Genomic DNA, 25,517 nt, shown 5'->3' on the forward strand with positions numbered 1-25,517 from the left:
GCATAATCACAGTAATTAGTGACACGTCCCTGGATGGGGCCTGTTAGCCAAGGATCACCTGTGGTGCAGGATGTCCTGAGCTAACGACCATCAGCTCCTTGGGAAGCTTTTCCCAGCTCTTCCCACAGCAATAAATCCTTCTGTGCATGCAAGAGAACAAGAGCAAACAGCTCAGATGTGGCCCCCAAAAAAGCAAACCCTCGGGCAAGGCAAGGAAATTCCAGAGCACTTTGCTTGTCGCTCTGGACAGGCTCGGTATAACTTCGAGATCACACCTTTAGAGGGGACAAGACAGGCTGCATCCACCTGCTTCCCCCAGTCACTGCCAGCCTGAGGCACCAGAAACATGTCCACAAGCAGTGGGAGCATTCCTTTCCCTCCTGGAGACAGCCCAGCCACCTTTCTTTGGCACAGGGACAGGTTCCCAGGAGTCAGGAAAGCTTCAGGAGGCCTCTCTGCGCTGTATTTTAACAATCACTTCTTTTGTGTCAGGCACTGCAAAGTCAGCTAATTCTGGGAGGACAGAGGGGGAGAGAAATCTTAGGGAAAAATGACACCCAAGAAACCTGGGCATGGTGTAAAAATAGCTGCTGAGCTGTTTTCTAATAGCCAGTTTGGTTGGCTCTGTGCTCACAGGCACTGACAAGCTGCTAAAGAGATGACGGGTGGCACTCGGCACTTCTCCCGTGCCAACAGGTTTCAGTGCAAAGACAGCTGGGTTTTTTTTCCTCCTCCCAAAAACCCTCTCAATTCCTTAAGAAGGGGGATTGGGGATGTGTAATCAGCCCATCACTGGGCTCTGCTGCCCCAGCCTATGGTTTTCTTGGTGGTGCCGGGGGCTGTCTCGAGGAAGCCAAAGAAGCCACAGTCACATGTGCTTCTGAGAATGGAAATGCTTAGAACCTCAAATGACATGTGAGTTCCTTGGGATGGAACCAGCCTTGCAGTGACCACAGATGTGCCTCTTTCCTCCAGGCAATGGAACTCTCCTCCCAGGAAACCCATGTGACAGCCCTGCTCAGCCTGACACAGGACAGAAAGCCAAGCCTGCAGCATCCCCCAGCATGTCCCTGTGCCTGTGAGCTCCTGGGCTCCACACAAAGCTTGGATTTTGAGAGACTGACCTTTCCTCAAGGAGGGAGCAGCATCACCCACTGAAAAAGGCAAATCAGCAATAACCACATCCTAATTGAGAAGACAAAGCTGAAGTGATGTAAACCTGGGTCAAGGCCTGGAGAGCAGCACAGGTCAAGCTCCAGCAGTGTTTGGACCACCAGCCCCAGAGAGAAAAGGTTCCCTCTATTCTGACTGATGTTTGGTGGTTCCCAGAGGGACACAGCAGGCTGGACCTGCAGACTCCCTTCCCTAAAACCAGCTGCACCCCTCTGCCTCTCAGGCAGCCGTTGGGATTTGTTCCTCACAGCATCTGCTGTTGTTTGATTAATTCCTGTCTCTGCCTCTATCAGCCAGGTGGGGAAAGTCATCACTGTTGGACAACAAGGGCAGTGTCTCAGCTAGGCTGTGTCCTGCCCAGCAGCTCCTCCCTCACCCCACTGCCAGGGGAGCCACGAGGACCCAGGCAGGCAGATTGCACAGGGATGAAGTGTTGGGGCTGCACAGATCTGTGGGATTTAGGGATTAGGGGGATTGTCAGGTCCGAGGAGGGATCAGTGTGAAGGCTGAGCATGAGAGCAGCTGTTGGTGGTTCCCCCACCCTGCTCATCCCCACCCCAGGCTCTCCCTGAGCACCATTATCCCCCCTCAGCACCAGAGATCTCCCACCAGCCCTGTTCCCCTTGGCCAGCCTGGCTCCAGGGGAGCCAGCTGCTCTCCCCAAATGCACCGGCAAAAAGACTCAGTTACTGTCAAAGATGAAAGGTGTCCATCTGCCTGTCTTCCTTTGTTCCTTCTGCTCTTTCTCGTGACACTAGCTCCCCTCAGCACTCCAGGAGGATGTGTCCTTACCCCCACAGTGCAGAGTCTCTCCCCTGCACAGTCATTGCCTTCCTTGCCCAGGGAACTGCAGGTTCTTAGCATGGAAAAGAGGCCCCTCTTGTCCTGCTCTTTGACCTTTCCCACCCAAAACCCTGCAAGTTCCCTGTGGCCACCAACCCCTTTGTTCCTGGAGCACCCCACAGTCTCCATGAGCTGAGCAGAGAGGCAGAGACCCACCGGGCTGGGCTTGTGCTCCTGTTTACACTGAACAACAGATCCACAGCCAGCTCACTCTCTGCAATGTTGGCAGCACATAATGAGTCCCCAAGGCCTCTTCTCCAAGAGGCTCCAACAGCTTCCTCCAAGAGCCCTGCTTTAGCAGGTCACACTTTGACCTCTCTCCCTCCTCGCTGAGAGAGCTGGTGCAGCCGTGGTTGATGAGCCAGCCCTCTGCAACAGGGCTGGGACTGAGACCAGGGCTGGAAACATCCACTGCAATCCAGGGAGGGAGCATCATCATTACACCAGGTAGGCCCAAGGCTGGGATAAAAAAAACCCCTCCAAAAATAGGGAAAGGGCACCAAAATGTCTGCGCTGAGCAGCGGCAACGCGAGGAACTCTGTGCCCTGGCAGCACAGCAGAGCTGCAAAATGGGGAAGGGGAGACAGGGGAGAGCAACTTCCAACCAGGCAGCTCTCTCCCATAAAAATCTTGCACATCAAAAGCTTCAGACAGCAGGGAAATATCAGCTGCTTAGCACAGCCACTTCCCAGAGGAGCCCGAGGGGATCCAGTGCTCACCTCACACCCTTGACAGCAGGGACGGGGGAAGCGTCGGCGCTACACGAGGACAGGCCCTGCAGCCAAGTCACAGCAGCACATAAAGCAACCAGACACAAGTTACCAGTGCCACAGAGTGGAAGAAAACAGAGGAAAACTAAAATAAAACCAGCTAGGGTGGCCACCACCAGATCCCGGGGCTGAGCAGGTCCCCCCCGTTCGAGGATGACAATTTAAGGGGGAGGAAGGGCGGGAAAATAAGTGACTAACTCAGTGCCTGCATTGCTTATACAGGAGAGGAGATTTAATAGACAGAGAGAGCGGAGCCTTATCAGCACAACTCACGCTCAGTAGTGCAAGGCAGGGCATCATACATTAGCTTGCTTTGACCTGCAGGGCCCTCAGTGGGAATTTTCTCCACCACACTGACATGATGTTGTTTAGATGCAATGCACATCCCGCCTGCATGGAAACATGCTGACACTTTGGAGGCTTCTGAATACACAGAAAGAGAGCAGAGAAAAAAAGATGTCTGGGTCGAAATGTTTCTCTAATAGTTATGGATTTAATTCCATGCTCTGGAGAGAAGGGTGGGAGAAGAGATTATTTTTTTTTCTCCCTATTGCCTTTTGAAAACATGAAAAAGAAATCCAAAAGCATATTACTGTGCTGGTCTGCTTTGCTTTTCTTTAATTCTCGGGTTTTGCTGCGGTTTTCTCTTCCCCTCCCACCCCCAATAGTACCTCCAGGACCCAGGGAAGATCTGGCCAAAACTGCTGACAATTCAGCTTGGATAAAACATTCCTGGGTTCCCCTAAGAAGGGAGGGAATTAACATCAGATCTCTTGACACACAAGACAAAACAAACAGTGAAATGATTTGCCCAGCCATCCTGATACTTTATATTCTCACTAAGAACTGGGTTATATCCAGACAGATAGAGAGTGTGACATATTCTTTCAGCTGAAATTGCTTGTAGCCCCTCAGATTTCACACTTTCCAGTGGTATTTCACCTTAAACACAACTCAGAGGACACCAGCACCCAAATTCCAGAGGGAAGGAATAGCAGGAGGCTCTTGTGCTTCCCTTTGGTTACAAAGGTTGATGTTGTCCTAAGCACGTGCTCCTCAAATGCAGTCAGGGGGAGAAAGAACAGTCAGGAGTCCTGAGCTGGTCAATCTAGATGGGAATTTCATGTTTGAGAGGAGAAAACCAAACTTTATGGAGCTGGGACAGCAGGAAATGGGCCCCAAGGTGTGACTGAGCTGAGAAAGCTCCAGGACACTGAGGAAAAGCTTGTGCAGGTTCAAGGAAGGATTGGACATGACAGGGAGGAAAACCCTTGGAGTTTTTACCTCAGAATGGTTTGGGGGACCTTAAAAGGACCTTGGTGTCCCCCCCATGGGCAGGGACACCTTCCACTAGCCCAGGTGGCTCCAAGCCCTGTCTAACCTGGCCTTGGACACTTCCAGGGATGGGGCAGCCACAGCTTCTCTGTGCCAGGGCCTCCCCACCCTCTGAAATTAAAGAAATTTCCCTATCAGAGGGAATTTCCAAGCAGTCCAAGCAGTCACTAAGCTGAAGGTACCTGGGTGGGTTTTCATAGAGCCACAAAGCTCCAGGCCTCCCTACAGCCCAAAAAAGAGACAACCAAAGACTTGGGGTTTTCTCATGGTCCTTTAAACCAGAGGAGGATTTCTAGAGATCACAGAATCTCTGAGGTTGGAAAAGATCTCTGAGATCATCAATCCCACCTATGACCCAACACCACCTTGTCACCCAGTGCCACCTTCAGTCTGAGTGCCACCTTCAGTCTTGTCTTAAACACCTCCAGGGTGACTCCAGCACCTCCCTGGCAGCCCATTCCAATGTCTGATCACCGTTTCTGTGAAGGAATTCCTCCTGATGTCCCACCTGAACCTCCCGTGGCACAGCTGGGGACAACATCCCCTTTTCCTGTCGCTGGTTCCTGGGAGAAGAGACCAATCCCCCCCGGCTCCCCCCTCCCGTCAGGGCATTGGGAGAGAGAGAATGTCACCCCTGAGCCTCCTTTTCTCCAGGTGAACCACCCCAGCTCCCTCAGCTGCTCCTCACAGGGCCTGTGATGCCCAGGGATGCCTCTCACCCCATCCCTGGGGCAGGGGGTGCTGGGCACGGCCACCCCGGCTCTGCAAACACAGATGAGCAGGAGGTGCCTGGCACTGCCAGGCTCTGCAGCCAGCCCATAATTGCAGGCAGCCACCTGGGAGCAGCAGAAGAGTGCCAGGCTTCCTGGGCATGGAGGCAGCCTCATTTGTCTCCATCAGGTGCAAATGGGCTGCTCAACCTTTAAGTGCTTAATTAGTTTCCTTTTCGTTTTTAAAAGCAGCGTTCGAGGGGCCGGGCAAGAGTGGGGGTGATGGATGTGCCGTGTGTGGGCACAGCAGCCCAATCCTTCACCTCCCACAGCCAGCAGGAGGGGGGTCTGATGGCAAAGCAAACACCCGAGGAACTGGGATTTATCCCTGCTACTTCCTAGAGAAAGGAGCTGGTCAGAGGACACACAGCCCATGTGGCACCTCCCAAAGAAAGCCCATCCCTGGGGGCACCAGGTCCTTCCCCAGGCACACAAAGCACACCCAGGTCTCCAACATCCCTCCTTCCCCCTCAGCTTCCTGCTCCAGCCCTTGGGAACCAGCGTGAAAAGAGAGATGTGCCCATGCCAGCGAGGTGGACAGGAGCTAAGGAGAGACAAATCAGCTTCAGCTCGGGTCAGGATGGGTCAAAGTGATAAAAAAATACATGTTTGAAAGGCCACTGGCTGGCTATCGAATTGATCTGCTGTGCTGGCTCCAGGCTCCTGGGGAAGCCGGGGTAGGGATGTGCATTCCCACGGATCGACCCAGGGAAGTGCTCACAGAAGCCCTGGGTACCTGCATTGCTGCCCCACAGCTCCCAGCACTCCCAGTTCTTTTCTTTCCTGTTTAATTCCTTATAACTCATTCCCAAGACACCCCCTCCCTCCTTTCCCCGTGCTTTCCCTCCTAGATAAAAACAATATGTGCCTTTTTTTTTTATTCCAGCAGGGCTCCAGCTAATAAAAAGATTTATAATTAAGCCAGTAGATTTCCTTTTGCTATGCTGTCCTGGATTATGAGAAAGTATATTTATATGCAATTATGAAATGAACAGTATTTCTTACCCAAGTGAAGCTTTAAAAGTCATTATGAATCCATTAACTCAGCAGACCTTACAAAAGGCCTTCTCTGCTCTGGATTTATTTTAATTTAAAGCAGATAGGAAACTTTTCCCCTCCTTGTTTTTCCAACCCAGATTTTCTGCAGTAGAAATGTGCAAAACTGAACAAGATGCATCAAATTGGGTAGTAAGGGGCCAAACTCTTGGCAGGCACAGCTCTGGTGGACTCAGCACCACTTCAGCTGCTTCCAAAGTCTCTGCCCTGTGTCCAGGTGCTCTGTGATCCCAGACTAGCAAAGAATCTTGGAATGGTTTGGGTTGGAAGGGACCTTAAAGCCCATTCAGTCCCACCCCTGCCATGGGCAGGGACACCTTCCCCTATCCCAGGTTGCTCCAAGCCCTGTCCAGTCTGGCCTTGGGCACTTCCAGGAATGGGGCTGCCACAGCTTCTCTGGGCAACCTGCCACCTTACACTGGAAAATGCAGAATTATTCAGTCTTTCTTGAATGACTCTTCATCTGCTTAAACCCTCAGCACCATTGTCCTGCAGCCTTTGGGAGCTCCTGTCCATGGCATTCCAAGGGAAGGATTGTGGTGCTACAAACTCCCTGTTTCTTTTTTGTTTCTGCTGCCAGATATCCCCCGGAGATCCCCATGGAGCAGCACGTGCTCGGGGGGCTGGGACACTTCAGACGTGTTGGAAGGGCCAGAAGACAAGAAAACTATACTGGAAAAGTCAGAGAGGAGAAACTGCCCCAAACTCCCTGGTCAGAAAGCTCCTGCAGCACCTTCATCCATGTGGAAAGAGGCACAAAAGCTTTAATTAGGGTGTATGCTCACTGCTGGGGCTTTGGAGCAGGGGAGGGTGGCACAGCCCAGTGCTGCCCAGCACCACGCTGGGACACAAGCAGTGTGTCCTCTGGACTATTTGAATCCTTGGCAATACCCTGGGAAGGGAAGCAGCAGCCTGCCCTCCCTCTCTCCCTCCCACTGCTCCCAACCCTCCCCAGCTCCCAGAGCTTTGTCACTGGGAGCAGGGGAGTGGCCCTGAATGGGTGAGAAGAGGCAGCCACGGGCACAGGTTCCAGCAGATGTGACATCACAAGGAGACTTTCTGGATCCCCTGAGACAGAGAGGGTTCCTTCCTCCCTGTCTTTAAGGAGCTCCTCTGTGTCCTGGAGAAAGCTCCGAGGAGATCTTGGATCCTCTTCCAGTACTTAAAGGGGCTCCAAGAGAGCTGGAGAGGGACTTTGGACAAGGTCCTGGAGTCACAAGAAAACAGGGAATGGCCCTTAAGCTGAAGGAGAGTAGGTTTAGGTTGGATATTGGGAAGAAATTCCTCCCTGTGAGGGTGGGGAGGCCCTGGCACAGGTTGCCCAGAGAAGCTGTGGCTGCCTCTGGATCCCTGGAAGTGTCCAAGGCCAGGTTGGACAAGGCTTGGAGCAACCTGGGCTGGTGGAAGGTGTCCCTGCCCATGGCAGGGGGTGGAATGAGATGCTCTTTGAGGTCCCTCCCAACCCAAACCGTGCTGTGATTCAGTGACTCTCCAAAAGCCCCACCTGTGCCATCCATAGCCCTACCTGACAAGCAGGGGCTGTCTGCAGGATTTTAAACAAGTTGTCAGGCAGAAGAATGGCCTCCACCAGGCAAAATATGCTCCAGTCCCAACCATCCTTCACCATTTCTTATCTGCACGGGGTGAGGATGGCTCATTTGACTTGCCTCAAGAGCAAATCCATCTCCAAGTCACCAAAGGAGGCTCAGGTACAATTGCCTTTTCATTAACGTGGTGGCAATAAAGCACAGCAGCATCCCCTGGCTGTCATGTTGGAAGGAGCTGGGAGGAATATTAACAGGGAATTTGCTGGCAGGTGGAGGCAGGGAGGAAGGCAAACCCCGTGGTGGGGCACAGCATTGCCCTTCCACCACCCAGACTCCAGCTGGAGGGGGCTACCAGTCCCTCACATGTCACCAACTTTCCCCCAACTCCTGCTCAGTCCAAGAGAAGATTAATTTTGAGTGTTCATTATAAACTACACCAACAGGCTCCCGAGCTGCCTGGGTGGCACAGCCATTCCCAACCCCCTGCACGGTGCTGGTGCTGCACAAGGTCCTCCCAAGCAGGGCCCTTCACTGGGTACCTCCAGCATCTCCAGCATCCACAGGCACCTGCCTCTCCCTGCTCCAAGTCCAACAGGGTTGGGAGTGTTTCCAGCCCTCAGATGAGTTAAATCTCCCTGACAGGCTCGATCTGCCTCCAGTTCTCCGTGACGCTTTCACTTCCAGTTGGCTCTGGCAGCGACAAACCTGCTCTGACACCTTGGCTGTGTCTCAGTCTCATTCTCTGCTTCTCCCTGTCTCTTTGTCGTGCTCGGTGCCATTTTTGCACTGACAAACCCTTTTTGATCTCCTTCCCCTGCTCTCCCCCCTCCTGCTGCCTCTCCAGCCCTCTGATCCTTCCAGATCCTGCACGACTGCTTTCTTTAACAGGAATAAGAGTGTAACCAGGGCCAGGGAGCTCTCTGCAAACCAAATGCTCTGGATTTAATTTGGGGAACACGGTCACACTCGGTTTCATTACACTTGCCCCTCTGACCCATAACACTTGCTTTCTTAGCCGTGGCTTTTTCAATTCGGCTCGAGCAAAATTCCCCACGTGTCCTGCTCCATGAGGAACAGGGCTCTGAGCTCCTGCTCCCCCTTTAATCCCCGTTTGCAATTTGCAGGAGCTTTGCTGAGGGTGAAAGGTTCCGTGTTTCATTACGATGCCTCGCAGGGACCTCTGGGAACCTGCTCCGTGCAGCACCCCCTGTCACACCACAGCAGCTGCACTCAGAAAAGTTCCCTGTCTCAGATATATCACCAGCTTTTCCCTGTGTCAGCTGCAGGGAACTGCAAGGAGTCCACAATGAACTTAAAAGAGCAGCCCTGGTTCCAGGTGTTCTGCTCACAGATACGCTCAGTACACCCCATAACCCGCTCTGGTTTGCACCCCCTCTCTTGATGTATTTCCAGACACACCAAATAATGAGCCACAGGAAGAGATTCTTGCACCCACTGTGGGTTTTTTTCCCTCCTGAAGCTCTCGGGGCACTTCAGAGGGAAATGAGCTTTGTTATGCCCGTGCTGCAGAAGGGGAAAGCTCCACACAGAACACAAAGACTGGAGGAAAAACCACGGGCACCCAGCAATCAGTGTGTCTCTGCTTTTAATGCCCACCTGAGGTAACTCTTTTTATCCCTTCCTCCATGTCTGTGCCTCCCAAAGCACACACCCCTCCTCGGAGCAAAACCACAACATGCTCAGAGCACACGCTCCCATTTAGCAAAACAACCCCCCTTTTATCATCTACCTCTTTGTGCTGAGGCCAATACACTCAGAGATGACTCAGTCACCTGTTAACAGCAGCAACAGGCATCAGTGGGGCTCTAAATCCAGCAGGGAAGAGTGAGTGGAGCAGGAACAGGCTCCTGAGTGCACCCTGGAACCCTCTCCTTTGCAGTTGGCCGCGAAGGAAACACAAGCACAGGCTGTTGAAAAATCAAAGCTGGAGCTCAAGTAGCTAAAAGCTCCAAATTTGACCCTTCCCATCCCATTCACAGGATTTCAAAGGAGAACACCAGCCTGGAAATTACGCTGTTAGCTCTGGAAAAATGTTCTCTTGTCACGCCGTGGGATTTGTCAAGGATTGTAGACCAGAGTCCTCTGCTGCTGTGGGTTATTAAAGGGGTTCAACCACCACGTTTAGGGGGTGGATGGCTGGAGATGTGGATGCAGAAGGAAGGGCTCTAGGAGCAGGAGCTGTTCCCACAGCATTGCCTGCTGCTGTTTGCTAACTCAAGTCATCAGCAGGAATCAGACCCAAAAGCTCTCAGTCTGGGGCACCAGGGACAGGGGAGCTGATACCAAACCCACAGCAAGTCCGCAAACAGCTCCAAGTTCATGGACTCATATGATCCCAGCATGGTTTGGGTTGGAAGAGACTTTAAAGACCACCTTCCACTAGCCCAGGTTGCTCCAAGCCCTGTCCAACCTGGCCTTGGACACTTCCAGGGATCCAGGGGCAGCCACAGCTTCTCTGGGCAACCTGTGCCAGAGCCTCCCCACCCTCACAGGGAAGAATTTTTTCCTTCCCTCCAATCTAAACCTTCCCTCCTTCACTTGCAGTGCTGTGCCCTTACCAAACCAGCCACAGCCTCTCCCAGCTCCAGGGCTACTCATTTGATCCCCCAAACATCTTTATTATTTCATAATGATGAACGATTCCACGATTCCATCATCTTGGTGATCCACCTCTTTTCCACCTTATGCACACACAGAGCAGAGGAGTCCAAACTCTCAGCCTAAAGCTGGATTTTAAAATGCGGTTGGCACTTGGGTGGACACTTCCAGAGGAAATTAAGAAGTCTGGGGGGGTGTTTCCCAAGCACTCCCTGCTGCACCCTGGGAGATCTTCTCCGGCAGATTTTCCCGGGCAGGCAACAGCGAGAACACAGGAGGCAGAAAGCACATCTTTAAATTTTCTCCGAGCTGTCTCCTGGACAGACAATCCCATTAAGTGAAGCAGAGGGACCTGAAGCTGTGTAAAAGCAACAAGGTGAATCTCCTTAGTGCAGGAGCCTGACAGATGAGAGCAAAATGCTGGATTTAACTCCAATGGAACACAACAGAGCGCAACGTGTTACCGGAGGGTGAAATGCAAGCCCGGGCTGCCTCTGCTGCACAGCCAGGTGATCTCCCAGCTGCCAGCAGAGATTTCTGTTAGGCTTCCCTCTCCAAATGGAGGGACTTCATTTGGAGATAAGACAGTAAAATGAGACAGCTTTGAAGCAATATGCTCAAGGTCACCGAGGAATTAATTGCAGAGCAAGAAGCAAACCCAAAGCCAGCCACGAAGCACACTTAGCCCCAAAGCCACTAGTTATAAGACATGCTATTTATCAACATCTATCAAATTAGGCAGAGTACCATAAACTCAGGCTCGTGGAGCATTTTTTAAAGTGGCAGGAAAGGAAAAGCAGTTTCCCAGTTCTTAAGAGCATCTCAGGAAGAAAAATACTGGCATAATAAAACTATTTTAAAAGGCACCTCATGTACTATTTATCTCCTACTCAACAGTCTCCCTAAATCTGAGTGCAACATGTTGGTAATGGGTATCTCAGACACATAATTTAAAGTGTTACTGAAATTTCTTACACGCAGAAGATCAGCAGCTGAGATCAAAGGCTGACGCATCCAGTGACTCTGTCTGTGACAAAAGAGAGAGGTTTCTAACAGTGAATTACAGTGTTAAACAAATTGAGCCCGTCTCCCCTAAGAACGTTTCCCTGCTCACTTAAGAGTACAAAGTTTGTTCTATGTAGGCTACTTGCAGAAAAATAACAGGTTGTCTGTGGAGTGACTCATCCAAAGCAATCCCACTGTACTGGGAGGCTGGGGAGAGGGGAAAGAAAGCCAGGAATCAGCCACCAGGACAGAAATCAGACACTCCAAAGGGCTGGTAACACAGGTTGGACCAGGCTCCCCAGGGCAATGGGCACAGCCACAGCTGGCAGAGCTCAGGGACTGTTTGGACAATGCTCTCAGGCACAGGGTGGGGTTTTGGGTTGTCCTGTGCAGGGCTGGACAGGGTTGGACTCCATGATCCTTGTGGGTCCCTTCCAGCTCAGGATATTCCATGATTCTATGCCCAGGTACCAGTGAAAAGCACATCAGCCATCCCTGCCCAGCCTCTCAGAGCACCACCTGCCCAGCAGCAAACATCTGCCCTGACATTCAAAGGCAGCTCACCACATCCCTCAAGGAACACACTGGAAACTCAGGAAAATAAAGGCAGGAGACACCTGCACTATTTGGGAAGCAGTGGGAATGCCCCCTGAGAGGATATCAGTGTTCTCCATCTAGGTTGTTTTAAAAGAAAGCTTCCCAGGGCAGGGCAGCCTCCCAGTGCCTCAGGGCAGGCACAGCTGGAGTTCCCCCTCGCTGGTTGGAGACCTCCAGCTCTTTCCTAAAGAAACCAAACCAGCCCCTCCGAAGCTCCCATCACGGGAGGGTGAGGAGGGATGTGCAGGAGCATTCCCTACACTGCAGTTGTCATCCCCGGCTCACTAATGACTCGCATTACCTGGAGCCAGATCCTTTGTTCCCTCCCCACGCAGCTGGGATCCCTCCCGGCGCTCTCCAGCCCAGGCTGTTCATACAGCAGGAGCTGTGTTTTTGTTGCAGGTTGCACGTAGTTTGGGAATCGCTTTTTTTCTCCCCTCCCAGCTCCAAGGGTTTCATTTGTTTGATTTCTCTGAGCCACGGGCGTATTTGCATTAACCAGACAAGGAATTCTTCGCTGGGTTTCCCCCACCAGATTCCTGCCCTGAATATCAAATACTCAGGGCTCTACATCCGCCTTTGCCACCTCTATGGAGGTTTGGATTTTGTATGGATGTTTGGATGTTTGGATTTCTTCTCTCAGTGGGAGCAGGGGGGGGGGACTTGCTTTCATTTGTTTTCTTTACAGGATCACAAAGCAATTCAGAGGTGTTCTCTGCAGGGGAAAAATACCTTCAAAACCTGATAAACAACCAGGCAAACAGTGCTGGTGTGGGGTTTTAGGGAGGGTCTGTGCAAGCAGCAGGGAGTAGGGGGAATCCTGCACCCCACCACTGCAGTGGGCACACCCCAGAGGGTGACACAAGGAGACAAACTCACTTCTCTTCATCCCCAAGGTGCTCCCAGGGTTCTTTTTCCACCTTCACCTGGTGCAGGTGGAGGCTGGAGCTGGCTAACAGCTTTACTCACGGGGTTGTGGGAGGACACTCAGGGAAGAAAGGTTCCCAAACAAGCTCCTGGCACAGCAAAGGGTGGAGGAGGGGGAGGGGGAAATCGTACTCTGCTGATCTCAGAGCTAAACATTCCCAAACTCAAGGCAAGGCAGAATCCCTGAGTGCCCTGCACTGCAGCTGGGACAATGCTCAAGTCCTCCAATCCCATTGCTGCCTTTCACTCCATTTGCTGGAATTCTGCTGGAATTTGCTCTGGTTTTCCCCAGCTCCCCTCCATGTCAGGATGTCCACCTCCCTCCCTCTGTCACTGCAGGTCCCCCTCCTGGAGCTGGATCCATCTCCCCGGGTGAGCGTCGCTAATGTCACAATCATTCCATCTGACAAAGTCTCGGCTCCTCCGCGTCTCCCTTGTCTCCTTGAATCTCTGTCAAGGCCCTTTCCACATGTCTAAGCATTTTAATGACATATGGTGCTGGGACTGGGGGGAGGGAGCAGCAGATGAAAACCCAGCACGGTGAGAAACCAGGAAAAACCCCAGGGAAGGTCCTGGAAGACAACTGGGTGCTGAAGGAGGAGGGTGAGGAGGATGATCTTGGGGAAAGTTGCTCCATCACACCATTCAGACTTTCTTTCAACTCTGCCACAATATCTAATTGGTTGCCCAGAGGAAAATGCACTTTTTGAGCGTTTCTCTGTCAGATCCTGTTTTGCACCTCTATTCCAGACCCCTCCTTTGTGGTCACCAGACCCTGCGTGACCACCACGAACACAGAGATGTGCCAAGGCATGGTGGAACAAAGGCACAGCTCACCTCTTCCTCACCCCAGGAGGTGCTCAGTTCCCAGCTTGACCAGGCCCACACGGCCAGAGGGGGTTGGAGTCGGGCAGGTCACACACTGCATTGACTCCACAGCCTTTCCCTGGGGTGGAAACCCACCAAAAGTGCATCACAGCAACACACCCTGTCCCAAATGCCAGGGTCTGAACTTCATCCCCAAGTAAAGAACACTCCCATCACCTTCAGCCCAGCAACCTTCTCCTCCCCAGAGCTGGGGACTTACATCCCCCCATAAGTGGGGACTTACAGCTACTTTTCTCCAGGCACGGTCTTAGCAGATCCCAAAGCTTCCAGACAGCTAAGAAGCCCCAAAAGTCCTTTTAAGACAGGCTATTCAGCAGAATCTTACTGGATTTCTCCCTGAGTAATTGCATTTTGTCTGCTTATAATCCTCCTGGTGTTTAATTCTCCTTCACCTGTCGTAAACTGGTGAGAGCTGTGGCAGGACGCTGATGGCAGCAGCTTTGCTCCATGCAAATGAAGCAATCTTATCTTAGAGGGGGCTCAGTACCAAAGATTCGGACACCAAAAGCCTAAAAAGAAGCCAGATCTGGATCCCAATTGCTCTAAGAGCCCCCCCAGCCCCTCAGCTCCAAGACAGAGGTGACAGCAACACCCACGGTTTAAACTCCTCGCCCCTTTGGGAGCTCTACTCCTGCTGCAGACCAGCTGAACTCCAGCTCTGGAGTATTTTGGCAAATCCCACCTTTGGCAGATTAATGAGCAAACCAGCAGGAGCACAAATCCTTCCTGGCATCCCAGTTTGGGTGGAAGTACCAAGAACTTGCCCGTGACTGCAGAGCCCTCGAAGACTCGGAGCAAGCTGGGCTGGGGGAAGGTGTCCCTGCCCATGGAAGGGGGGGAACACCAGATGAGCTCCAAGGTCCCTCCCATTCCATCACAAACCATTCTGGAATTCTGTGGTTCTCCAAGGCTGCTGCTGACCAACACATTGCACAGGGAGCGGAACATGGATGGGCTGGGATGAGTCTGGCACATACAGATGGATTTTGCTTTCTCAGTTTTATTCAGTGGCACTGCAGCAGCTGGTGTTTATTCTCTATCCCTCACATATTCCTGGGGTTTGGGGAAGATTCACAAGACTCTGCAAGTACAACAGCTATGAACAGAGTCCCAATCTGGCTTTCCCACAAAACACTTGAGGAGAGGGAAGCAAAGGCAGAGGGTGCACGAGTCAGAGTCCAAGAGTGTGGCAGTAGGGACCAAGAGCTGACAGGTGAGGAAAACAAGTGGACATACCTGCTGAAAATTGTATTTTATAGTCTGTAACGAAGCCTTGAATGAAAATTAAGAAGCACAAAAAAGCACCTCAGCTCCCAGATGAAAACCAAGCCCCTGGAATTACAAGCTGGTGCTGCCAGGGTTCCTCTCCCTGTGACACAGTTACATTAAACACAAATAAGTCAGTGAGGAACACAAGACAAAAGAGCCATTTGTCAGGTGACACGAGGGAAGGATGAGGGGATGCTCCAGGAATTTATCAAGGAAATATGTTGAGCTGTGCAACTTTTTTTTTAAGAAAGACACTGAAGAGAACAAGCAGCTTCCCCGTGAACCTGCAACGCTGCTCAATGACATATAAAGCAGAAATAACCCCCTGAACACCCAGCACTGCCTGGGAGCTGCTCTGCCGTGTTTGCCAAGGCTGGGGAGCTGGGGGATCACGGCCAGTGCTCAAGCTCCACATCTCCAGTCAGCCTGAAAATGCCTGCAGCCCCCGTGCTGCACAGCGAGGCCCAGAGCTTCCAGAGGCTCTGCTCAGACAAATATCCACCTGCTTTCCTCTGGGGGGGGAGAGGGGAATGTTCTCAGAGCCTTTTCAGTGTTGAACAAAGTTTGTTTGAACTAGACTTAACTGTGACAAGAGCAGCATTAAGCCAAACTCAAGCACCTGTGAGAACACTCTGCTTTAAATAGTTCCTCTTCAAGCTTTAACGTCATGTCAGGCTAAAGAAGATTTTATGGGCCACCAAGAGCATCTAAAGCCTTGGCATCCCATTTGCAGCCTGAAGAGCTCTGCAGCAGCAGCACTAGGGGAGGGTTTCTGGGGGGTGTGATGCCCCAGGAGCAGGGGGTTGGCAGCACCAGCAGCCCTGTCCCAGCCCCAGACAATGCCCCCATCCTGCAAACCAAGCTGGGAATCACCCCTGCACCACCCTAAACCTGTCATTTTGCAGGTTTCCAGCCATAAGGCCGCTTCTAAACTGGCTGCACAGGTGCTCCTGAAGCAAATCCCTTCTCAGCAGCCCCCCTGGATGCTGCTCAGACCTGTCACCAGCACTGCCAGGGTCAAAACGCTGCCCTGCCTCGGGCCAGGCAGGCACTTTGCATGCTCAAAATTCATTAAAGTCAAACACTCCTAAGACTTTTTACACATGAAAAAGCAGATGAAGGTGAGACAGAGCAGTTCAGTGCAGCACAGGCAGAGTTTTATTTAATGAAGGTATATTTACTCAGCAGAGCTGAAGGGCTGCTTCTTCACAGCAGGTCAGGGGCTGCTATGCAAATACTAATAAATATTTTGCACTTTTCAAGAACGCTCTACCCAAGTGCTCTGCAAGTGTGAACTGCACTAAACCTCCCAGGATCTGGAAGGAACAAGGGAGAAAACAGGAGCAGACACTTCGTCCAACACAGCAACACAGAAGCCTCTTGGGTGCAAAGCAGAGACACTTGACAGCACCAACAGCTTGCCCAGCTCCCCCTGGAAGTGCTTTTCCATCTCTAACCTCACATTTGTGTGCTTGGCAGCTTTCTAGAAACAGCAGCTCGGTATCGATTCAGAAAACAGAGTCATCTGTGGTTCATTACTCCCAACAGATTTCACAGGGGATCCTGATCCTGCCTGATGCCTCAGCTGCTGCTGAGCCAGCTCAGCCTGCACGATCTGGGGCTGCTATAAGAGAGTAAAGCTTCTCAGGAAACACCTCACACAGGACAAAAGCCACCACAGGGATGAGTTTGTCAAGTCCTGAGGGATTTGTGCTTTAGTAACTGGCTTTCCAGGAGGTCTCCTTGGGCTGGGGAGCAAAGGAGAGGGGATGAGGATGGCTGGGGCTGCTGGGCCACTCACCAGCTCTGAAACCAATTCAGAGCAGCTTCTACCCTGCAAGGCACTGGGGGGAAAAAAGAAATAACCAAGGATGGCTCCAGTCAGATCCTGCAGAAGGACTCAGAAGGTAGCACTGAGGTCTCAGATTTCCAAAAGACTCCCACCTGGGCAGCTCCAACATGCCATGAGAGATTCCTGGAAGGCTGAAGGAGCAGTTTTCCTCCCTTGCCTCAAAGAGCCTGCAGTTTGCAGCCAGCACCCTCTGCCAGCTGGAGGGTTGGGAGCCATCCCAAGGAAGGTGAGGGAGCCACAGGGGTGATCTCCAGCTGCACTGCGAGCTGGTGCCAGACAGAGATGGGATCACTGGGATCACAGCATCTCTGCAGGGGAACAGGAGCTTTTCACCTGTGAGACAACAAATTCAGGCTGCTCCCTTCAGCTGAAGCACTCCCAAATCCCATTTCCAGAGGGAGAGGTGGGGTTGGAGACACAGACACTGACCATGGAAGATCCAACCTGTGGGACCTGGGATTGGGATCTCCAGCAGCAGCAGAGCCCCGAGCTGCCTGCTGGAGCCAGAACCACCGTTGCTTCCAAGGTACCAACTTATTTTGCAATCAATAGTGAGATTTATTGATCCAGGAAGGAAATACAGCCTGAGAGAGCCTGGTCAATAGCAATCCCAACGGGGAAGAAGTTTTAATGGAGACCAGAAAAAATTCTGAGCTAGATTTTGTTCTGGGGCAAAACTCTGCCCGGGCTGATGATCTCAGCCCAGGAGCAGCTCAGAGACTCCTCACTGCTCTGCTGCTCTTCACACTGACCAGCTCAGATGCCAAGGTCTGGGACAGCACAGCAGCACTGAGAGAATGAAAAGAGAAACCCCATTAGCTGCTCCCACGGATCTGTCTGGCTGAGGACAAGCTGCTAATGCTGCCTGCCTTGGAAATCATAACAAGAAATTCAACCTGCACAGTCAAGGCCAGACCCAGGCATGTAACTCAGTGATGGCAGGAGTTCAAGCACTTAAAATGTCTTTTGAAACCACAGTAAAATCCTGCTGTCCCATCCCTCTTGGAAATGGACTCTGCTGAATGTCAAGGCCCTGAAAGGCAAGAACACAAAAGCAACAAAAAAACCCCAAACCAGCTCTGCTTGACAGAGGCCATGAGAGCTGGATGCAACAATTTCCCTTCATTTGTCAGCAAAATCTCATCTGCTGCATAAAAACACAAAAAGAGGGTCGAGTTCCCAGAAGGGCACCCTCAGTATTGGTGCAGGGGCTGGGGAAAGGCTCCACACCACAGTTCTAAAGGTGAGGAGCTAAAACCTTAACTCCAATATTTTGAAAGCAGCAAAATCCCACCTTCAGGGAGGGAGTGAGGATTTCTGGGGTGCTGTAGATCCCCCCCTCAAACTGCAGCAGCACCACCCTGCAGCTCCAGGGAATGAAGAACCTCCTGTGCACGTCACAGGCAACAACAGCTCTGCCCTGTGTTTACAGGTTACTAAGCAGCCACCACCTAACCCCCCCCTTTATTCCCCTGTCAATACCTGCAAAACAGCTGTAAAAGAACAAACAGCTCTTTGTGGCCCTTTGAAAAGGCTCAGAGAGGCCAACAATGCCCTGGGATATCTCACACCGAGGTAACCCCAAGGCACGGGGAGCTGCTGAGAGGGGTGGGAAGAGAGGTTTGGAGAGCAGAGCTTTCACTGCCGTGGAGCCCAAAGGCTGCCAGCACCCAGGGAAGCAACTGGCACAGTCTGACAGCCCTGCAGGAGGATAATTGGGCAGCCAGGGTTGTGCAGATGAACTAAAGTGTTTACTGGTGTTAATATTTAATTGTGTCACACGAGGAGAGAGGAGCTGGGGGAGCTGAGCCGAGGGTGGAGATGCACGTGTGTGTCAGGGGCTGCCATGTCAGGCACCTCCAGGAGCCAAAACATCACCTCAGGAGCACTGGTTTGGATGTGCCCATCGAGCTGGGAGCTGCCAGGCTTCCCCTGCTCTGCTCCCTGGCACAGGGAGGACTGCTCTGCCCTCTGGTAGAGCAGGGAAAGGGGAAGGCTCATGGTAAAACCCAGCTCCCTGGCACCTGACCTGCCTCACCCAAGCCAGAGGCTCCCCCCAGCCTCCTGTGTAAGAAAGCTATTGGCATCCACATCCCAACACAGAAACACCCATGAGACCAGTCACCTGAGGAGGGCACAGCCCAGGAAAGGAGGTGCAGCTGTGCTCATTTGCAGGATGGCTTTGCTCATGGGGTGTGGGAAGAAGTTGTCCAGGGAGGTGCAGTCACCATCTCTGGAAGGGTTCAAGAGGTGTCTGGATGTGGCCCTTGGGGTTGTGAATTAGGGGTGGTTATGGTGGTGCTGAAGTGATGGTTGGACTGGATCTTGAAGGTCTCTTCCAACCTTGATGATTCTGTGACTCATGAAGAGATGCCTTGTGCTGCCACTCCTCTGTTCAAACACGTGGATGGAGGGACACAAGTCTTCTCCACCCTAAAAACCCCAGCAGCTGACCCACTGCTCCTGTTGACTCTGCTTAAAGCTGTTTGCCTGTTCCCATGAAAGGGCTTTTCCCCACTGTTCCCCCTGGGATGCAGCCTGGGAGAGCACAGTCACCATCATCCATTCCTTCCCCAAAGGGTCCCCAAATCAGCCCCAAACGGGTCACCCTGCACTTCACCACGGCAAAAGCCTGAACCAGCGTGCTCCTAAAGCTGCTGTTTGTGTGATATCTCTGCGTTTGGCCAAAGCCAGCATGGAAATTCAAAGGCAGGCTCTGGCTCCATAAATCCCGCAGGGTGAACAGCGCGGGCTCTTTGCTGGATTATCACCGCTGAAAGGAACTGCAAAGCATCCAACTCCACAAATGAAAGATGTTAATAGAGCGGTCCCAGCGGAGGGAGAGGCTGTAGATTACGTGGAGCTGCTTTCACATCCTGCGAAATGTGCAGATTTAAATAACATTCCCCTTTCACAAGGATAAATCTCAGCGCTCGCCACAAAGAGCCGCAGCCCAGGCCCATGCCAGGCTCCTGCAGAGGGCTCATGGGAGACATGGGTGATGCACTGAAGACCTGGAATTTGTGTCCCCTGCTTGATGCAGTGGTCCCAAACAGCTCCACTAGGTGAGGCTTCACGCACAACCTCCCTCCCCACAGTCCTCTTCGAACACACACGCACAAAAAAAGAGTTAAGACAGATTTTTCTCTCCAACCTCTTAATTAAGCCATTAGTCTCTTCCCCCTTAACCCAGGAATGAGAGGCCTGTCTTCACAGGAGCAAATGATTTCCCCAGAGTAATGAAGATGCATTATCATACAGAAAAAATCATTAGTTGCTATGTCCAGAACAATGCAAGTGCTCAATTACTACACTTCCCAGCACTCCTGGCGCAAACTTGGAAGAGATGCATCCAAAGGGATGTGCCCAGAGAAACAGCACTTGCTCAGGAGAAGACTTGGGCCAGTTAAAAAGGTCCTACCTGAGTTATTTTCCAATCAAGCCTTTGCTCACTTCACACTTAGGACACCACAACAACAGGCAGCAGATCCCAGGAGGGTTTTCTCCTGCTGCTTTACAACAGGGGACTTGGGATGTTGAGAAGGGGAGTTTCCCACCCCACTGAGAAAGTCTCAAATATCCTGGTAAGGATTCATCAGGAAGCCCTCTGGGACTAGGAAGCACTTCCTATTTTGAGGGGAACTGCTGATGAAGGACGAGGAGCAACAGGGGTTTGGTGACCCAGGGAGTCCCTGACTCGCCCCATCCCGGAGCCTCCTGATGGGAAATGACCCCACAAGGCTGGAGTTCAACACCAGGGATGACCCAGCTGGGTTTCAAGGCAGCCTGGGTTTGGTTCCCCCCTTGGAAGGACCCACAGGGATCATTAGTCCCACTCCTGGCCCTGCACAGACACCCCAACAACCCCACCCTGTCCCTCAGAGCATTGTCCAAACCCTCCTGGAGCTCTGGCAACCTTGGGGCCGTGCCCACTGCCCTGGGGAGCCTGGTCAGTGCCAGCCACCCTCTGGGGGAAGAACTTTCTCCTAAAACCCAGCCCACCCCCCCAGAGCTCCAGGCCAGCTGCAAAATACTATTCACCCACAACTTCTCTAACTCACAATTTCCCCTCTTCCTCGCCCCCAGGATGATTAAGAATAAGATTTAGTCATCTAACGAGGGCCCCATTATTCCTTCACATGTATCATTTCAGAACTTCTCTCACCTACCGAGACACCCATTAAAAAAATGACTCATGAACTCTTCCCCTGCGTCTTTGGCACAATAATTCCAACCCAGATGTGGGTCAACTGATGCTATTCATGAGCTCCCATCAAACCCATTCAGTGGTTCAGACTGAAAGGGGAGGAGTGGGTGTCAAGAGTGAAAGTGTTTTATTTAGACATTTTTCCATCTACATGAAACATTCAGACTTTTTTTCCCCCCCAAGACATCTCTGAAGTTAATTTACTTTAAAAAAGGTTTTTTAAGTCTGAACAAAGAACATATCGTATCAAATGAAATGTTTCATTTGACCTGAAACAAATATTTTTGGTCTTATTTTCAGTTAACCCAACATAGTGTTTCATCTGCAGTTTTTCAGTTCTGACAGACAAGGGGAGGAAAAAAAAAAATCAATTTCAGAGCTCCAAACACAACCCATTCTTTAACAGTTGTCACAGAGACTGTAGCTTATGTTAATATTAAAATACTGCTTTAGCAATTTATGAACATTATCTGGAGAGCGAAGGCACAAATTAGCAGAGATGAAGCAAAGTTACCCGAGCTAATGCATCCTTGGCATTAATATCCTGCTATTGTTCAGCTCATCTTAAAGAGCTATAGGGTTACCTGATAAAAGGGGCAAAGCTTGATGGTTAACACAGGTTGAGATGATTCCCGGGAATGTTTCCATCCCTTGGTGGGCAAAGCACATCGAATCCTAGCAGGGTTTGCCTTGGAAGGGACCTTAAACCTCATTTTGTTCCACCCCTTCCACCTTCCACTGGACCACGTTGCTGTAAGTCCAACGTGGCCTTGGACACTTCCAGGGATCCAGAGGCAGCCACAGCTTCTCTGGGCAACCTGTGCCAGGGCCTCCCCACCCTCCCAGCCAACAATTCCTTCCCAGTGTCCCATCTGACCCTGCCCTCTGGCAGTGGGAAGCCATTCCCTGTGTCCTGTCCCTCCATCCCCAGTCCCTCTCCAGCTCTCCTGGAGCCCCTTTAGGCCCTGGAAGGGGCTCTCAGGTCGCCTCAGAGCCTTCTCTTCCCCAGGCTGAACAATCCCAACTCTCCCAGCCTTTCCTCCCAGCAGAGCTGCTCCATTCCTCTGATCCTCTTGGTGCCTCCTCTGGACTCTCTCCAGCAGCTCCACGTCCTCCCTGTGCTGTTCCCCAGGGCTGGAGGCAGCTCTGCAGGGGGGTCTCACCTGAGGGGACAGAGGGGCAGAATCCCCCCCTCCCCTGCTGCCCACGCTGTGGGATCAGCCCAGGGCACATGGACAGGGCATGTCCAGCCTCACCCACCAGCACCCCCAAGTCCTTCTCCCAGAGCTGCTCTCCATCCCTTCATCCCAGCCTGGACTGATCCTGAGGGTTGCCCTGACCCAGGTGCAGTACCTTGTACTTGGTCTTATTAAAATTCCTACAAATCACCCCAAAAGACACCGCACAGGTTTTCAACACCCACAGCCCAGTGAAACCACACAAAAATTGCCTTCCTGGACTTGATTCCCCTTCCAGCCCAGACCATTCTCTGACTCTCTACGTGAAGAATATGATATGCTGACTATTCTGGGGAAGGTGTGAGGCTGGTGACCTCCAGGACAGCCTGGTGTGGCTGCCAGGGGGGTTATAAACCCCCAGGATTGGTGCTGAGCTCCAGGCCAGCAGCACTTTGCAGGTACAGGGTGGGTGAGATCACGGCTTCCTCGGAGCTGCAGACGGTGGTTGCTGCAGTTGAAGGCAAAGCAGCCATCTCTGCCTTCACATGTGACAATTGCCATGCGATTTCTGTCTCATTAAGCTCTGAAATGTAAAACAAATGGGATTTATGTGGCTGCTGCTCGGCACTCGCTCGTGCGGTGTCAAGTCTTGCCTTTAAAGGCTCTTCAGTCTCGTCGCTGCCTCGTCGCTCCTGTTCAGCTCCTGAGCCAACACAACACCTGGCGGTTCCCTATCTCAGGCTGGAATTTAGAGAGCAGACAGACATGGGGCAGCTCCAGTGAGCAAACCCTCCTGTTTTCCCCCCCTCCCCGAGCTGTGACACCACTCACGTGGATCTCCCTGTGCCTCAGTTCCCTCACCTGCCACTGTCAGACCCACACAGCTCACCCAGCTCCCAGCCCACCAATCCAGCACGTTGATATGCAGCACTGTGCATGGAATAATGAGCTCTGAAAAGCAGTTATGGGTAAGGCTGGCAGGAGAAAAGCTGCAGGCAGCATTGGGGAGGAATTTTGGAGAGTGTGGACCGTCAGTGAAGTGCCATCCCCCAACAAACCAGGAAAAAACTAAAGGCTGGTTACAGAGCATTTGATTCCTGCAATCATTGCCTGAGGTACAGGGAATACTCCCAGCCCAGCAAAGTGTAAACTCATTATTTGGGGTAAAATTAACTAATACCACTGGTACACAGGCTGACCAATGCTCAGGACACAAAGATTTATGCCCACACATCTCCAGAGCCACAGTTCTGATCCTTGTCTTCTTATTCCAAAGCCCAACTGCCCACTGATGCTCCATAGACTGGCAGCACCAACAAGGCTGCTCCTAAATCCAGAGCACCTATGGCAACACAACTGGTCACCTGGAGCTAAGTCATAGAAACATGGAATTGTTAAGGTTGGAAAGACCTTTAAGATCAAGTCCAACCCTCAAGTCAAGGGGATTCACTTAAACCACATGATTTGGGATTACCCATCCATGGAAGTGTCCAAGGCCAGGTTGGACGGGGCTTGGAGCAACCTTGGTGAGTGGGAGGTGTCCCTGCCCATGGCAGGGGGTGGAACTGGATGAGCTTTAAGGTCCTTTCCAACCCAAACCATTCCATGATTCTGGGATTACTTAGAAAAGTACCAGAGAGCAGCAGCCTCTGCTTCAGGCAGCCCAGCAGCACTGCTGAATTTGGCCAAGAGCTGCTCGGTTTTGGGTTCCCAGCTGGTCACCTTGAAAGGTGTGACATTTACCCAAAGTATCAGGCAACCCCCTGGTGTTCACAGGGGCTCCAAACACCACGAATTAGGTGCCCAGAGGCAGAACACTCCCCGCTGGATCCTCCGCCCGAGGATGCTCAAGGAGCCAGAAGCAGGGCAATGACTCCACTCCGGCTCACCACGGCCCACCCCAGTGCCCCGAGGCCACCTTCTCAACCCACTCAGTATTGTCCCCTCAGGCACAAAACACCTTGCGAGCAGCAGAGCGAGGAACCGCGACGCCGGCGGCACAAAGCGGCGCAGGAGGAGACGGGTGGTGGAGAGCCTGGAAAACTGGGGACAAACACAACGGTGAGGAGCAGCTTTCCATGGGAAGCACAAAGCTGGACATTGTTCGGCAAAGCCCCGCTCTGCAGGCTGAGGCAGGAGCCTCGTACAAAAGCAGGAGCTCCCACTGATGCCATTGTCGGGCTCGGAGAGCGGAGATTTCTCCGGAAGAAAAGCGGCCCCGTGACAATTATTTATCGCCACACAAACATCTTCCTCCTCGGCCTTTGTTGGTGCCACACAGACCACGTGTGTCTCCAAGCGGGGAGAGAAAAGCTACCGACAGGATCAAGGAAGGCTGAGATTAATCTGCTTTAACACAGATAAAAAAAAAACAACTCGAGCAATCGGTTTTAAAATTCATATTAAAGTTGTAAGTCACCTTTGACTATATTAAAATCTAAACTGGAGCATCCAATAAGCCCCAAATAAGCCCCACTGGCAGTCAGAAGAGCTCCCTTATCAAGCTCTAACATCCCCTGTAAAATAATAACTGGAAGCCAGACTGCTCGGAGAGGAACTCGCTCTCCTGGGGCAGCACGATGTGACCCAATTCCTGCTGCCATTTCAGAAGGCCTGCCTTGGCCCGTGTTCAGAGTGGCAGTGGCTGCAGCAGGAGTCATCTGGGGAGGCAGAGCTGGCACGAAAGGCTCAGCACTGAGCTCTAAGCCGGGTCTATCTGCTGGGACACAAAGCACAGCAAAGGGTTGCGGCGCTGCCGGTCAGTGAAGCACCTGGGCTGTGGGGTCTTGTTTTCCTCCCCAGTGCTGGTGTGGAGTTTGGGGAACTGGTTTTCTCCCAGCCCTTGGCTTCTCCTCCTCAATATTTCCAAGGTCTATTGCTGACTGAGAGAGGCTGGAAAGCTCCCGTTGAGGGAGCACAGGAGCACCAAGGGAAGCTGGATTTGGCAGCGGCGCAGGATTGATGGGCAGCACTGATGCAACAGCCCAAGGTCAGCTGCTGAAAGACACCAGAAATAACGGCCCTGTCACGAAGAGAAGGGTCATGGTCTGCTGAGGAACACAGGGAGCCGTGGCCAGCAGGGCCCAGCCCCCCTGAGCACCACTGCAAAGTCAAGCAGAGGACGGGACACGCTCACAGACCATCACACCCATCAGCGAGGGGCTCCTGCTGGGTATAACCAGCCCTGACACAGGAGTGTTTGCACCTCACTCAGTGGCAAGGCCAGACCCAGGTAACACCAGTATAACCTTAAAGAGACATCTCTGGTTAGTTAAGATGGGTTAGAACTGTTGATCTCCACGCTGCTGCTCCACAGGGGTTGAGAAGGACTGAACCAAGGGCTGCTGGAGCAGAGACCACCCCTTTCAACTGCTTGTGCACAAGGGGTAAGTGGGTCTGGGGATAAAAATGAGGGTCCTCGTGCTGCTGGAGAGCTCTGTCTCCACCAGAGCTGCAGGAGCTGCTTTCCAGCACTGCTGCC

At 52.2% G+C, this 25,517-nt stretch overlaps 1 protein-coding gene and 1 long non-coding RNA gene across 4 annotated transcripts in view; one reads left to right on the top strand and one right to left on the bottom strand.

Moving 5' to 3' along the window:
* The window catches only part of KIRREL3 (kirre like nephrin family adhesion molecule 3), a 357,949-nt gene that overhangs the window by 319,541 nt on the left and 12,891 nt on the right, over positions 1–25,517 (bottom strand). The gene's annotated exons all lie outside the window — the stretch shown is intronic.
* LOC113953041 lies at positions 18,093–21,266 on the top strand. The gene is made up of 4 exons (XR_003529724.1): positions 18,093–18,226; positions 19,389–19,716; positions 20,116–20,235; positions 21,159–21,266. It is a non-coding gene; the product is annotated as an uncharacterized LOC113953041 (long non-coding RNA).

This window comes from Corapipo altera, unplaced genomic scaffold (assembly GCF_003945725.1).
Source record: "Corapipo altera isolate COAL_440 unplaced genomic scaffold, ASM394572v1 71, whole genome shotgun sequence".
NCBI classification, from domain to species: domain Eukaryota; kingdom Metazoa; phylum Chordata; class Aves; order Passeriformes; family Pipridae; genus Corapipo; species Corapipo altera.